The sequence below is a fragment of the Heterodontus francisci genome, chromosome 38 (genome assembly GCF_036365525.1).
Source record: "Heterodontus francisci isolate sHetFra1 chromosome 38, sHetFra1.hap1, whole genome shotgun sequence".
Lineage (NCBI taxonomy): Eukaryota > Metazoa > Chordata > Chondrichthyes > Heterodontiformes > Heterodontidae > Heterodontus > Heterodontus francisci.
Genome location: NC_090408.1, coordinates 10,611,546 through 10,624,356, shown reverse-complemented (window position 1 = coordinate 10,624,356; position 12,811 = coordinate 10,611,546). Strand labels below are relative to the sequence as shown.

At 40.4% G+C, this 12,811-nt stretch overlaps 1 protein-coding gene across 1 annotated transcript in view; it reads right to left on the bottom strand.

Moving 5' to 3' along the window:
* Positions 1–12,811, bottom strand: part of abhd17c (abhydrolase domain containing 17C, depalmitoylase) — an 80,073-nt gene that overhangs the window by 30,779 nt on the left and 36,483 nt on the right. The window lies entirely within an intron of this gene.

Genomic DNA, 12,811 nt, shown 5'->3' with positions numbered 1-12,811 from the left:
ACAGTTCTGATGAAAGGTCACAGACCTGAACGTTAACACTATTTCTCGTTCCACAGATGCTGCCAGACCTACTGAGTATTTGCAGCACTTTGTTTTTATTTCAGATTTCCAGCATCCGCAGTATTTTGCTTTTGGCTTCCCTTTCTTGATGGCACTGGTGTATGGTTCTACAGGTAGTGCTCATCTCCAATATGTTGTTCGAGTCTCTATTTCTCCTTGTGAGAGATTAGAGAGAATATTGGCCATCTCTATTAACCCTGGGAAGCATCACAGTCAATAGCAGCTAACGCCTTACTTGATTTCTACACAAGCTTCCCCCTCAAATCAGCATGTTTGAATTGACGACTTTCTCTTTCAACTCGGAGGCTCAAGACTCTGCCCTCTAACCAACAATTCTGTTCTTCAAACTAATGACCTCCTCCACACACATACAATACTATCATTCCTTTCCTAACTATTCTATTTGTATTGTTAACTTCTTTCAGATAGCACACCCTCAGTAGACATTGCCTTCACTTCTCTTCATACAATGAATTACTAGATTTTACTCTAGGTCTTTCTAATTGGACAAGGATAATTCTGTTTCTTTCAGATCCTTAAATACTATGACTTCACATCTCTTAGAAATCCAAATACCTCTTAACTTTGATGACTCTACCCTTGATCCATCATTTATTGGCAATGAAGATCTGAACTCAGAACTCCAAAATCTTTTCTATTGCCACAGCTGTCTCAAAGAAGTCTACATTTCTGACAACCACATTTTTTTCCTCAACAACTCATCTCTAAAAAGATCCAATTTACAGACTTGAATACTGTTCGCAAAATCTGAAGGAGTTTGCATACTCCTGAACAGGACCAAACAAAAAACTCACTGGCAGATGATCTGTTTTTCACCTTCAGCATCTCTGCTAATTATAAACCTTCTAGTCTATATTTATTATCAAGAACCTGTCTGCTTGTTCAGGAGGATATAAAATATCCCATGTTGTTCTGGTCAACATTCATCCCTCAATGCCACTAAAAATGGACCAGTAGATCAGTCATCTCAATTGCTGTGTGCAAACCAGTTGCCATATTTGCCTATTAAACAGTGACTATATTTCAAAAGCAGTTCATGAGTTCTGACACCCTTTGGAGCGTTCAGAAGATATAAATGGCATTAAACAAATCCAAGTTCTTTATTACTATAGCCAGTCTTACTCTGCATTCCTCTCTTTTTCATTTTGAATGGAAAATATGCCCTCCAACATTTTTTTCTGCCTCTGTGCACTGACTCAAAAAAAAATCCTCTTATAGGTCAGTCTTACAATCTCAAAACTGAAGGACTGTTTTTTAGACTTTTAAAACCAGAGAGATTGAATCACATAATCAGTACTTCTCCTATCTCATTTTCTCTTCCACAATGCGCAATTGTGGTGGTATCCTACTCATGGGTCTTGACCTAACTTTCTCAATAGCAAGGAGGTTATGTTGAACTTGTACAAGACACTAGTGCAGCCTCAGCTGGAGTATTGCGTCCAGTTCTGGGCATCACACTTTAGGAAGAATGTGAAAGCACTGGAGAGCACAGAAAAGATTCACGAGAATGATTCCAGGGATGAGGAATTTTAGTTATGAAGATAGATTGGAGAAGTCAGGACTGTTTTGCTTGGAGAAAAGGCGGCTGAGAGGAGATTTGATAGAGGCATTCAAAATCATGAGGGGTCTGGACTGAGGAAATAGAGAGAGAAACTGTTCCCACTCATGAAAGGATCGAGAATCAGAGGGCAGACATTTAAAGTAATTGGTAAAAGAAGCAAAAGCAATATGAGGAAAAACGTATTCATGCAGAGAATGGTTAAGGTCTGGAATGCACTGCCCGAGACTGTGGTGGAGGCAGGTTCAATTGAAGCATTCAAAAGGGAATTAGAATGTTATCTGAAAAGGAAGAATATCCAGGGTTACAGGGAGAAGGCAGGGGAATGGCATTAAGTGAATTGCTCATTTACAGAGCCGGTGTAGACACGATAGGCTGAGTGACCTCCTTCTGCGCTGTAACAATTGAGAGATTCTGTGAATTGGTAGCACTTTTTGAACAAAAACAAAAATGATTGTACTGCTGCACAAATAACACAGAATTAATTTTCTAAATTGAGTTTTTCCCACCATGGGCCATAAACAACATAACTGGCAGTGTTTTTATTGTATTAATACATTTGGAAACTGGGTTTCTTGAGTTGTGTGGCAAATAGCTTTCTTCATAACCTCTGAGGAAAAGACGAGTAGTCATTTGTTCAAACAGAGAGAATGCAACTTAAACCCTTGGAAACATGTTTGAATTGATATCAACATGCACTTGGATGAAAAACCTGATGGATGAAGCCAGTCAAAGATTAATTTGTACCTAAGAAACTGCAGCTTTTGAATAACATGAGGACAGCCATCCTGGAAGTCAATGGTAAATTAGCTGTACCTTATACAAGTAGTCTCTGTATGATGCTAAGCAAGATTCTCCAAGTTCCTTCAATTGGCCTTAAGCTTACTTTGTAACACAAGCTTGCTATCCTGGCAGCATACAGTATTTAAACAAACAGTGTAAGAATAACAGCCAGCCCCGCATACTGAGGAAAGTGCGACTGAAAATTTCTCCTGTTCACAAAAGCAACTGATGCAAATAGTGGAGAAAAGAAACTGATGAAATGGCGAGATGGTATTTATATACAGCACACACAAATATTTATATCTCACATGCATAAACAAACTTTCTAAATGTTCACGTGTAGGAGGGTGAATAGGAGATCTTAGAGATTCTTAAAAATGGTTAACAAAAAATCCCAGTGCAGATTTACCATTTTAGACAACATTATCAATCACATACAAAAACAAGAAATGCTGGATTCACTCAGCAGGTCTGGCAGCATCTGTGGAAAGAGAAGCAGAGTTAACGTTTCGGGTCAGTGACCCTTCTTTGGAACTGACAAATATTAGAAAAGTCACAGATTATAAACAAGTGAGGTGGGGGTGGGGCAAGAGATAACAAAGGAGAAGGTGCAGATTGGACCAGGCCACATAGCTGACCAAAAAGTCACGGAGCAAAGGCAAACAATATGTTAATGGTGTGTTGAAAGACAAAGCATTAGTACAGATTAGGTGTGAATACACTGAATATTGAACAGCAGCAAGTGCAAACCTGAAGAAAAACAACCTGAAAAAAAACAGTGGGTAAGCAAACTGAACAAACTAAGATGAAATGAAATAAATGCAAAAAAAAAGATTGTAAAAAATGTAAAAAAAATGTAAAAAAAAGGAAGAAAAAATAACTAAAAATGAAAGTAAAATGGGGGGCTGTCATGCTCTGAAATTATTGAACTCAATGTTCAGTCCGGCAGGCTGTAGTGTGCCTAATCGGTAGATGAGATGCTGTTCCTCGAGCTTGCGTTGATGTTCACTGGAACACTGCAGCAATCCCAGGACAGAGATGTGAGCATGAGAGCAGGGGGGAGTGTTGAAATGGCAAGCAACCGGAAGCTCAGGGTCCTGCTTGCGGACTGAGCGGAGATGTTCCGCAAAGCGATCACCCAGTCTGTGCTTGGTCTCCCCAATGTAGAGGAGACCACACTGTGAGCAGCGAATACAGTATACTACATTGAAAGAAGTACAAGTAAATCGCTGCTTCACCTGAAAGGAGTGTTTGGGGCCTGGGATAGTGAGGATAGTGGGATGCTGCCAGACTTGCTGAGTGATTCCAGCATTTCTTGTTTTTGTTTCAGATTTCCAGCATCCGCAGTATTTTGCTTTTATTATCAATCACATGTTGAGAACAAAGTGAATTAAAGAAAACTGAAGAGTGAAATCAAAATTTTAAAAAAACTTTTCGCACCTTATTATTCATGAAACTGAACGTCATGTGACGTGTAATCTAACACCCAAAATAAATACAAACAGTTGGAACAGGAAAAAGGATAAAATAGCTGAAATGGCAACATTTCAATTGCGTATAAAATTTGTTTTCCAAAATTATAGATTTACTAAATTTATCAAAGAAACCCAGAAATGATTTCAGCTATGAATAAGAACATGGACAAAGCTTATTTTGGAACTTATTTAAAATTCTGTAGCTGTTCTAAGCTTCAGTGGAAATATTTTGGTCAACCCTAATGTGCACTGTTTGTATGGACTGCAATCCAAGCTGCATTTTCCTTCAGTAAATATTAGACGAATCGGATTAGTAACATGCTTCATTTAACAACAAATCCAAATCAATATTTTCTACAGTGAAGGAATCACAAATTATATTCTAGCAGGTCATTTAAAATAGTACAAATGGATAAAATTTCATCTTGAAAATATTGTGAAAATGTGATGAGGCGACAGAAGACACCAAATGCTTTGTAATGGATTTATTCTTTAAGTGCATTTCAAGTGCAAAAAACATAAACTGACTCTCAGCTTTCCTTCGGCAGCCCAAACAAAGGCATGGATAATTATGTAACTTACAAGTTTTAGTTAACAAAAAAACAAAAGGGTTACATCAGTTACAATCCAAAAGAATCCTATAACATGCAGCAAGTCAAACTGGACAAAATAGCGAAGAAACCCCAGTACTCTTTAAGCAGTTTCAGTATTCTTATCCAACACATAGGACTGATATTAAAGGCAATATAAATACCCTTACAGTAAAGTCTGGAAAATGTTAGCCTTCTTTGCAAATGTTGTTGCATTACAAGTCAGTGTTGCAGGGTAATGTAAACAGTTGAGAAACTTGATTTCTTCCAGTTCTCCTTATTTGAAAGGAGAGTAAAAGCAGAAGTTACATACAAATCATAACTCATTCCAGGTGTACAGTGAAATATTGGGGAGGAAAGGAAAACATATTGTATTGGAACCACAATACTGTTCAGATTTCATTCCAACAGCAGTAATGTGCTGTTGACATGCACATAGAGAGACTTTAAACAGGCAGCAAGAGCTTTTCAAGCTCTTAACTTTCAGAAAAATGAATTTGTACAAAAGAAATATGGATCTGCAGAGAACACAAATTGAGGAATATTATGACAAATTATTCCTTTTTTCGTGACATTCCAATTTAAAATTTCTTGCCCTTTTCAACCTGGACAATCATGTTAAACTGCTTTTTGTTCTCAGACCTCATCTATATGGCAACCCAGCTGTCACAGTGAAACTTTCAACATAAAGGAGGGAAGGTCCAGGCCTCTGAGGTACTTCAATGGCTGGCACTGCAGCAAAGGTAAATTGCTGCTGTAAATTGTCAATGGGTCTGCCATTTTATTTTGCTGCACCCTCACTAATGGATGAAGAAAAAGATACCTTCCATTAAAAAAATAACAGCAGCCACTGAATTAAAAATTGAGCAAGGTTTGTATTCTGTTTTTGCCATTGTGGATGCTGCCTATACTAGAAATGGGTTCATTTCTGCAGCATCTATAACTTGGTAATACAAAACTGTTTCTCAGGGAAAATGTCTGGAGAAAAAGTTTGAATTAAAAGAAAAAGTAGTTTAAGAAAAGATTGATAGCTTGGAAATATTTGGACACATTTCAAACACAAACCTACTTTACTGACCTGCATGATCAACAGTCAAAAAATGGTTTCCTCTAATGGTAATGTTTGCGTTGCTACTGAGAAAGTCATTTATTTTATGCTATCCATGGTACTATAGGTACATCTATTTACCTCCAAAGAAAAACCTCCCAAGGCAGTGGTGCAATATAAATACAACAGTCCTCCAAATCCAGTAGCAAGAAAGGTGGCCCAACAGCAGCCTCCTCTCCCAAGCCAACCTGCCTAACATTGGGGGGCTAATCACCCGAAAAAAGCTGCACTGGGCGAAACATGTCGTTCGCATGCCTGACACCACACTCCTGAAGCAGCAGTTCTACTCAGAACTTGGTCATAGCAGGAGATCCCAGGAGGACAGCGGAACCACTTTAGAGATGTCCTCAAAGCATGCCTGAAGAGATCAAACATCCCCATTGATTCATGGGAGTCCCTGGCTCGTGACCATCCTAAATGGAGATAGCTCATTCAGGAAGACATTGTACACTGAGGCGGCTTGGCAGGAACATGCAGAGGTGAAATCGAGGTGCCGGAGGCAGCACACAAATCTCCAAACTACTCATCTCTACCTGACTCTTCAAGCAACACCTACCCCTCATGTGGCAGAGTCTGCAAATCATGCAATGGACTTATCAGCCATCTTAGAGCCCATTGATCCAGAGCGGAAGCAAGTCAACCTCGATCCCGAAGGGCTGCCTAAGAAGACTACAACGACACGCGTTTCCTCATTCATGATCTTTCAATGACAACAATTCTCTCTTGTTTTGGTACTCACTTTTCCCCCCCCATTCACTATCCTCATACCTGTCTTTTCTGTCTTTGACTATCTTTCCCTTTTGTGCAAGTTTTTCCCCTCTCTCTTTCTTGCATGCCTTACTTCTCTCTCCCAACCAGAGATACTCAAGCCTACAGCTCCCGTTGTCTGCTCAGCTAAAAGTTCAGTTTAGGGACAATAGAAACATTTTTTTGATTTAAGTCAATACAATTTAAACTGACAATATATGCATGATGCCTCATCTTTCACTTCCTACGGCCATCTACGCCACACAACTACAATGCCAAGGCCTAGAGATATCACCTTTGTAGGAGGGCTCTAGGGCAGTTTAATTTATACATTTATAACTCCATTTTAACATGTAATGGCACTGGATTAGAGATGCTAATATAGCATTGAAATAGTAAGTCATACAACTATGTTCTAATTCATGGTTGTAAGGCGATTGTTCTGACACTATAAAAATAATCTCTTTTTCTTACCATTGTCTGTATTTGGTGCCTAGAATATTTTTCACTCAAAATGTATCCAATCTTGATACGAGTCCTTCACTCGAGAATTTTCCAAGACAAGTATTGGTTATAGGTTCTCAGAGGAACTCTCTTCAGATTTAACTTATGCTGGGACAGTGCAGCCAGTTTTACAGAACAGTTGAAAAAGATATCTAGCTCCAACATACTAAACAGTGACAGTCATGAGTAAAGCTATATTATTCTACTTACGTAGAGATTTTGAAGGATTTTGAGCACTTGGAGTTTTGTAGCTAATACCTAAAGGACTATTCCTTTCTTGAAAAACAGCATTTAATAAACACAGATGTGAGTCCTGCAATTTCATAAGTAGAGGGGCTGTTAGGAACTCTGTTCTGTCAGTTTATTTGTCATATAATCAACAAAAAACTTGCATTTATATAGCACATACAACATAGAAGAACATCCTAAGATGCTTCTCAGGAGCGAAATTGAGGAAAATTGATACCGAACCAAATGAGGTGATAATAGGAGGTGTGACTAAAAGTTTGGTCAAAGAGGTAGTTTTGAGCAAGGTCTTTAAGGAGATAGGCGGAGAGGCTGAGGTGGTGTGGAGAATGAATTTCAAAGCTTAGGGCCTAGAGCGCTGGAAGCATTGGCATCGAAAGCAGAGCTAGCAAAAGTGAACTGGCAAAGTAGGTGAAGGGATAGGTCAATAGAGATGCACTGGCAGACATTTAAGGGATATTTCAGGATACACAGAATAGATACATTCGAACGAGAAAGAAAAATTCCAAGGGGAGGGCCCACCATCCATGGTTAACTAAAGAAGTTAAAGATAGTTTCAAACTTAAAAGAAAAAGCAAATAATCATGCAAAAATGAGTGGCAGATCAGAAGATTGGACAGAATATAAAAAGCAGCAAAGAACGACAAAGATTAATAAGGAATGAAAAATTAGAGTATGAGAGGAAGCTGGCTAGAAATATAAAACAGATAGTAAGAGTTTCTAGAGATGTTTTTAAAAAAAGTTAATAAAGTGAGTGTTGGTCCTATAGAAAGTGAGTCTGGGGAATTAATAAGGAAAAATAAGGAGATGGCAGATGAACTGAACAGGTATTTTGCATCGGTCTTCACCATAGAGGATACAAGGAACATCCCAGAAATAGCTGCAAATCAGGAAATGGAAGGGAGGGAGGAACTCAAGAAAATTACAATCACCAGGGAAGTAGTACTGAGAAAATTGTTGGAGCTGCAGGCTGACAGGTCCCCGGGTCCTGATGGACTGCATCCTCAGGTCTGAAAATAAGTGGCTAGTGAGATAGTTGATGTGTTGGTTTTAATTTTCCAAAATTCCCTAGATTCGGGGAAGGTTCCATTCGACTGGAAAATAGCCAATGTAACTCCTTTATTTATTTTATTTTTTTTATAGAGATACAGCACTGAAACAGGTCCTTCGGCCCACCGAGTCTGTGCAGACCATCAACCACCCATTTATACTAATCCTACACTAATCCCACATTCCTACCACATCCCCACCTGTCCCTATATTTCCCTACCACCTACCTAAACTAGGGGCAATTTATAATGGCCAATTTACCTATCAACCTGCAAGTCTTTTGGCTTGTGGGAGGAAACCGGAGCACCCGGAGAAAACCCACGCAGACACAGGGAGAACTTGAAAACTCCACACAGGCAGTACCCAGAATTGAACCCGGGTCGCTGGAGCTGTGAGGCTGCGGTGCTAACCACTGCGCCACTGTGCCGCAAAAAGGGAGACAGACAGAAAGAAGGAAACTACAGGCCAGTTAGCTTAACACCTGTCAGGGAAAATGTTAGAAGCTATTAATAAAGACCTTATAGCAGGGCACTTAGAACAATTCAAGGTAATCAGGCAGAGTCAACATGATTTTGTGAAAGGGAAATCAGGTTAACCAATTTATTGGAGTTCTTTGAAGTAGTAACATGTGCTGTGGATAAAGGGAACCGGTGGATATACTGTACTTGGCTTTCCAGAAGGCATTTGATAAGGTGCCACATCAAAGGTTATTGCAGAAAATAAAAGCTCATGATGTAGGGGTAACATATTGGCACAGATAGAAGATTGGCCAGCTAACAGGAAAGAGAGAGTAGGTATAAATGGATCATTTTCTGGTTGGCAAGATGTAATGAGTGGTGTGCCACAGGGATCTTTTTACAATTTATATAAATGACTTGGATGAAGGGACCGAAGATATGGTTGCTTAATCTGCTGATGTCACAAAGATAGGTAGGAAGGTAAGTTGTGAAGAGGACATAAGGAGGCTACAAGGGGACTGAGATAGATTAAGCGAGTGGGCAAAGATCTGGCAAATGGAGTATAATGTGGGAAAATGTGAAATTGCCCATTTTGGCAGGAGTAAGAAAAAAAGCATATTATCTAAATGGTGTGAGTTTGCAGAGCTCTGAGATACAGAGGAATTTGGGTGTCCGAGTGCATGAATCGTAAAAGGTTACTATGCAGGTGCAGCAAGTAATTAGGAAAGCTAATAGATTGCTATCCTTTATTGCAAGGAGAATGGAATACAAAAGTAGGGAGGTTATGCTTCAGTTATACAGCGTATTGGTGAGACCACATCTGGAGTACTGTGTACAGTATGGGTCTCCCTATTTAAGGAAAGATGCAAATGCACTGGAGGCAGTTTGGAGAAGGTTTACTAGACTAATACCTGGAATAGGCAGCTTGTCTTCTGAGGAAAGATTGGACAGGCTAGGCTTGTATCCAATGGAGTTTAGAAGAGCAAGAGGCAACTTGATTAACAGCTTTGAAATTTGGAATCACTATTTACAGCTGAAGAGCAACATTCTGTATCAAAGTGTTCCCTTAACAGCATCCCCATGATGAGCCAAAAAAAATAAATTTTCCACAAGTTATTCTGTCCCAAAAGCTTCACTTTATTACTAGTCTAGATGATGCTGATCAAAATCTTCTGCTCTCCTTGCATACTTTTATTTCAAGTGTTCATGAACTAATGTTTACCCCCCACCAAGCAGAAATAATTAATAGCTGCGTGCATTTGCAAAATAGGATTAAAATTAACCCATAACTATGGACTAGTGTCCTCACTATTAATTCTTAATGAAACTAAAAGACATTAAGTTGGCCCTAGGCAGTTAACCTAGCTTCAGAGCAGTCAACTTCTAATGTTGACTAGAATAGTTCAAAAATTGGTAGTCCCTTTCCTCATTGCAATAAGGACATTGGGATCCTTTCAGAGATGAATGCAATCCTGCGGATGCTATCAAAAAGGATTTGCTTTTTACTGATGGCACCACCCTCTGAAGTTGGTAATTCCCAACTGTGAGAAAATCAACAAATAACTAAGCATATATAGACAAACTCAATGACCAGCAACATTTGACCATCATCAGTATGCTCGACATCACAAAATTGTTGAAAAGAAATTAACAATGCTGTCCACTGCCTATCCATAAAAATGCTAAGCTTTTCAGTTACGAATATTCTATACTAGAATCCTATACTTGTAATTCTAATACTATAATTCTATAATAGCCCCCCCACACCGGCCAAGAGGGTGTGGGAAAATGGCGCACTGACATGGAACACAAAAGTCCAAGTGTTTCAAGCCTGTATCCTCAGTACTTTGCTCTACGGCAGCAAAGTCTGGACCAACGTATGTCAGCCAAGAATGACGTCTCAATGCATTCCATCTGCGCTGTCTCTGGAGAATCCTTGGCATCAGGTGGCAGGACCATATCTCCAACGCAGAAGTCCTCGAGGCAGCCAACATCCCCAGCACGTACGCCCTACTGAGACAACAGCCGCTTGAGATGGCTTGGCCATGTGAGCTGCATGGAAGATGTCAGGTCCCCAAGGACGCATTGTACAGTGAGCTCGTCACTGGTATCAGACTCATCGGCCGTCCATGTCTCCGCTTTAAAGACGTTTGCAAACGCGACATGAAGTCCTGCGACATTGATCATAAGTCGTGGGAGCCAGCTGCCAGCGATCGCCAAAGCTGGCGGACAGCTATAAAGGCAGGGCTACAGAGAGGCGAGTTGAAGAGACTCAGCAGTTGGCAGGAAAAGAGACAGAAGTGTAAGGAGAGAGCCAACTGTGTAACAGCCCCGACAACCAATTTTACCTGCAGCACCTGTGGAAGAGTCTGTCACTCTATGAATTGGCCTTTATAGCCACTCCAGCCGCTGCTCCACAAACCACTGACCACCTCTGCGCACATACCCATTGTCTCTCGAGACAAGGAGGCCAAAAGGAATTCTATAATAACTTATAATGGGGAAAAAGAGAGATGGTGGCAATGGCTGGAAAATTCCAATCCAATTTGCCACAGTTGAGAAATGTCCCAAATTTCAATAATGTTTGAGAAGCTACAGAGAAAGCTTACCACCTACTGTATCAATATGATGTGGTGGTTAGCTTCTCTCATCACCCTCATTTTAGACACCATATTAAATCAGAAGATACCAAAGGATTAATGTTTCAGCGAGTCATTGAACACAGAACAGCTGCGCGCTCTCACTTGCAAGAAATGGGTTTGATGCAAATGAAATCAGACTTGCATATGAAAACAGCAGTTTTTCATGCTCCAAATCAATCCTAACATCTGAAGCAGGTTTTGAGGTAATACAAATTCAGATTTGTGATCCAAATTAACTCTCCCAGTAATGATATGTTACAAACTAAAAGAACACAGTAAAATTAATGCAAATCTGTAAGCGCTGCCATTTCTAATAGTCAAATCCTTGCAGCAAGTACCGGAATAGAAATAGTGTGTAAGGGGTAAAGGATTCTACAGCAGGTATATTTATACTCCATTACAGCTCCATCATCAGTGAAGTGGCTTTTCAAATCAGTGGTTTAAACATCTCCACAAAGTTGGCAATTAAACTTGATTTATAAAGGTCCCTATTAAAGTTTGCAATTAACAATAATGGAAAATACGAAAAGGTGTATAGACAAATTTGTCATTGTACATTAATTGTGAACAAGATTTGAACACAACCAGTCTAAATCCTTCCCAAAAGCCGCAAACAGGACTGTCTCGGCAGACCCATTGTTTCAGCCTGTTCCTGCCCCACTGAACTTATTTCTTCCTATCTTGACTATCTTTTCTCCCCTGGTCCAGTCTCTTCCCACCTACATCCGTGATTCTTTTGACGTCCTATGCCATTTTGGCAATTTCCAGTTTCCTGACCCCAACCGCCTCCTCTTCACTATGGATGTCCAATCTCTCTACATCACCATCCCCCCACCAGGATGGTTTGAGGGCTCTTCTGCTTCATCCATCACCTCCGTCCTCTGCCTAGCTGAACTTGTTCTCACATTGAACAACTTCTCCTTCAACTCCACTCACTTCCTTCAAGTAAAAGGTGTTGCTATGGGTACCCCCATGGGTCCACGTTATGCTTGTCTTTTTTGTGGGGTATGTCGAACATTCTTGGTTCCAGTCCTACTCAGGCACCCTCCACCAATTCTTTTTCTGTTACATTGATGATTGTATCGGTGCAGTTTCCTGCTTCCGCCCCGAACTGGAAAACCTTATTAACTTAATTTCTACCCTTCTCTCACCTTTACATGGCCCATCTCCGACACTTCCCTTCCCTCCCGCAACTTCTCTGTCTCCATCTCTGAGGATAGGCTGTCTACTAATATTCATTATAAGCCCACCGCCTCCCACAGCTACCTTGACTACACTTCTTCACACCCTGCCTCCTGTAAGGATTCCATTCCATTCTCCCAGTTTCTCCATCTCCGACGCATCTGCTCCACGACAGCACTTCTGATATGTCTTCCTTTTTCATCAACCGAGGATTTCCCCTCCACTGTGGTCGATATGGCCCTAAACTGTGTACGGCCCATTTCCCACACCTCTACCCTCATCCCTTTCCCTCCCTCCCAGAACTGCGACAGGGTTCCCCTGGTCCTCACTTTGCACCCCACCATCCGCCACATCTAAAGGATCATCCTCCGCCATTTCTAGCATGAT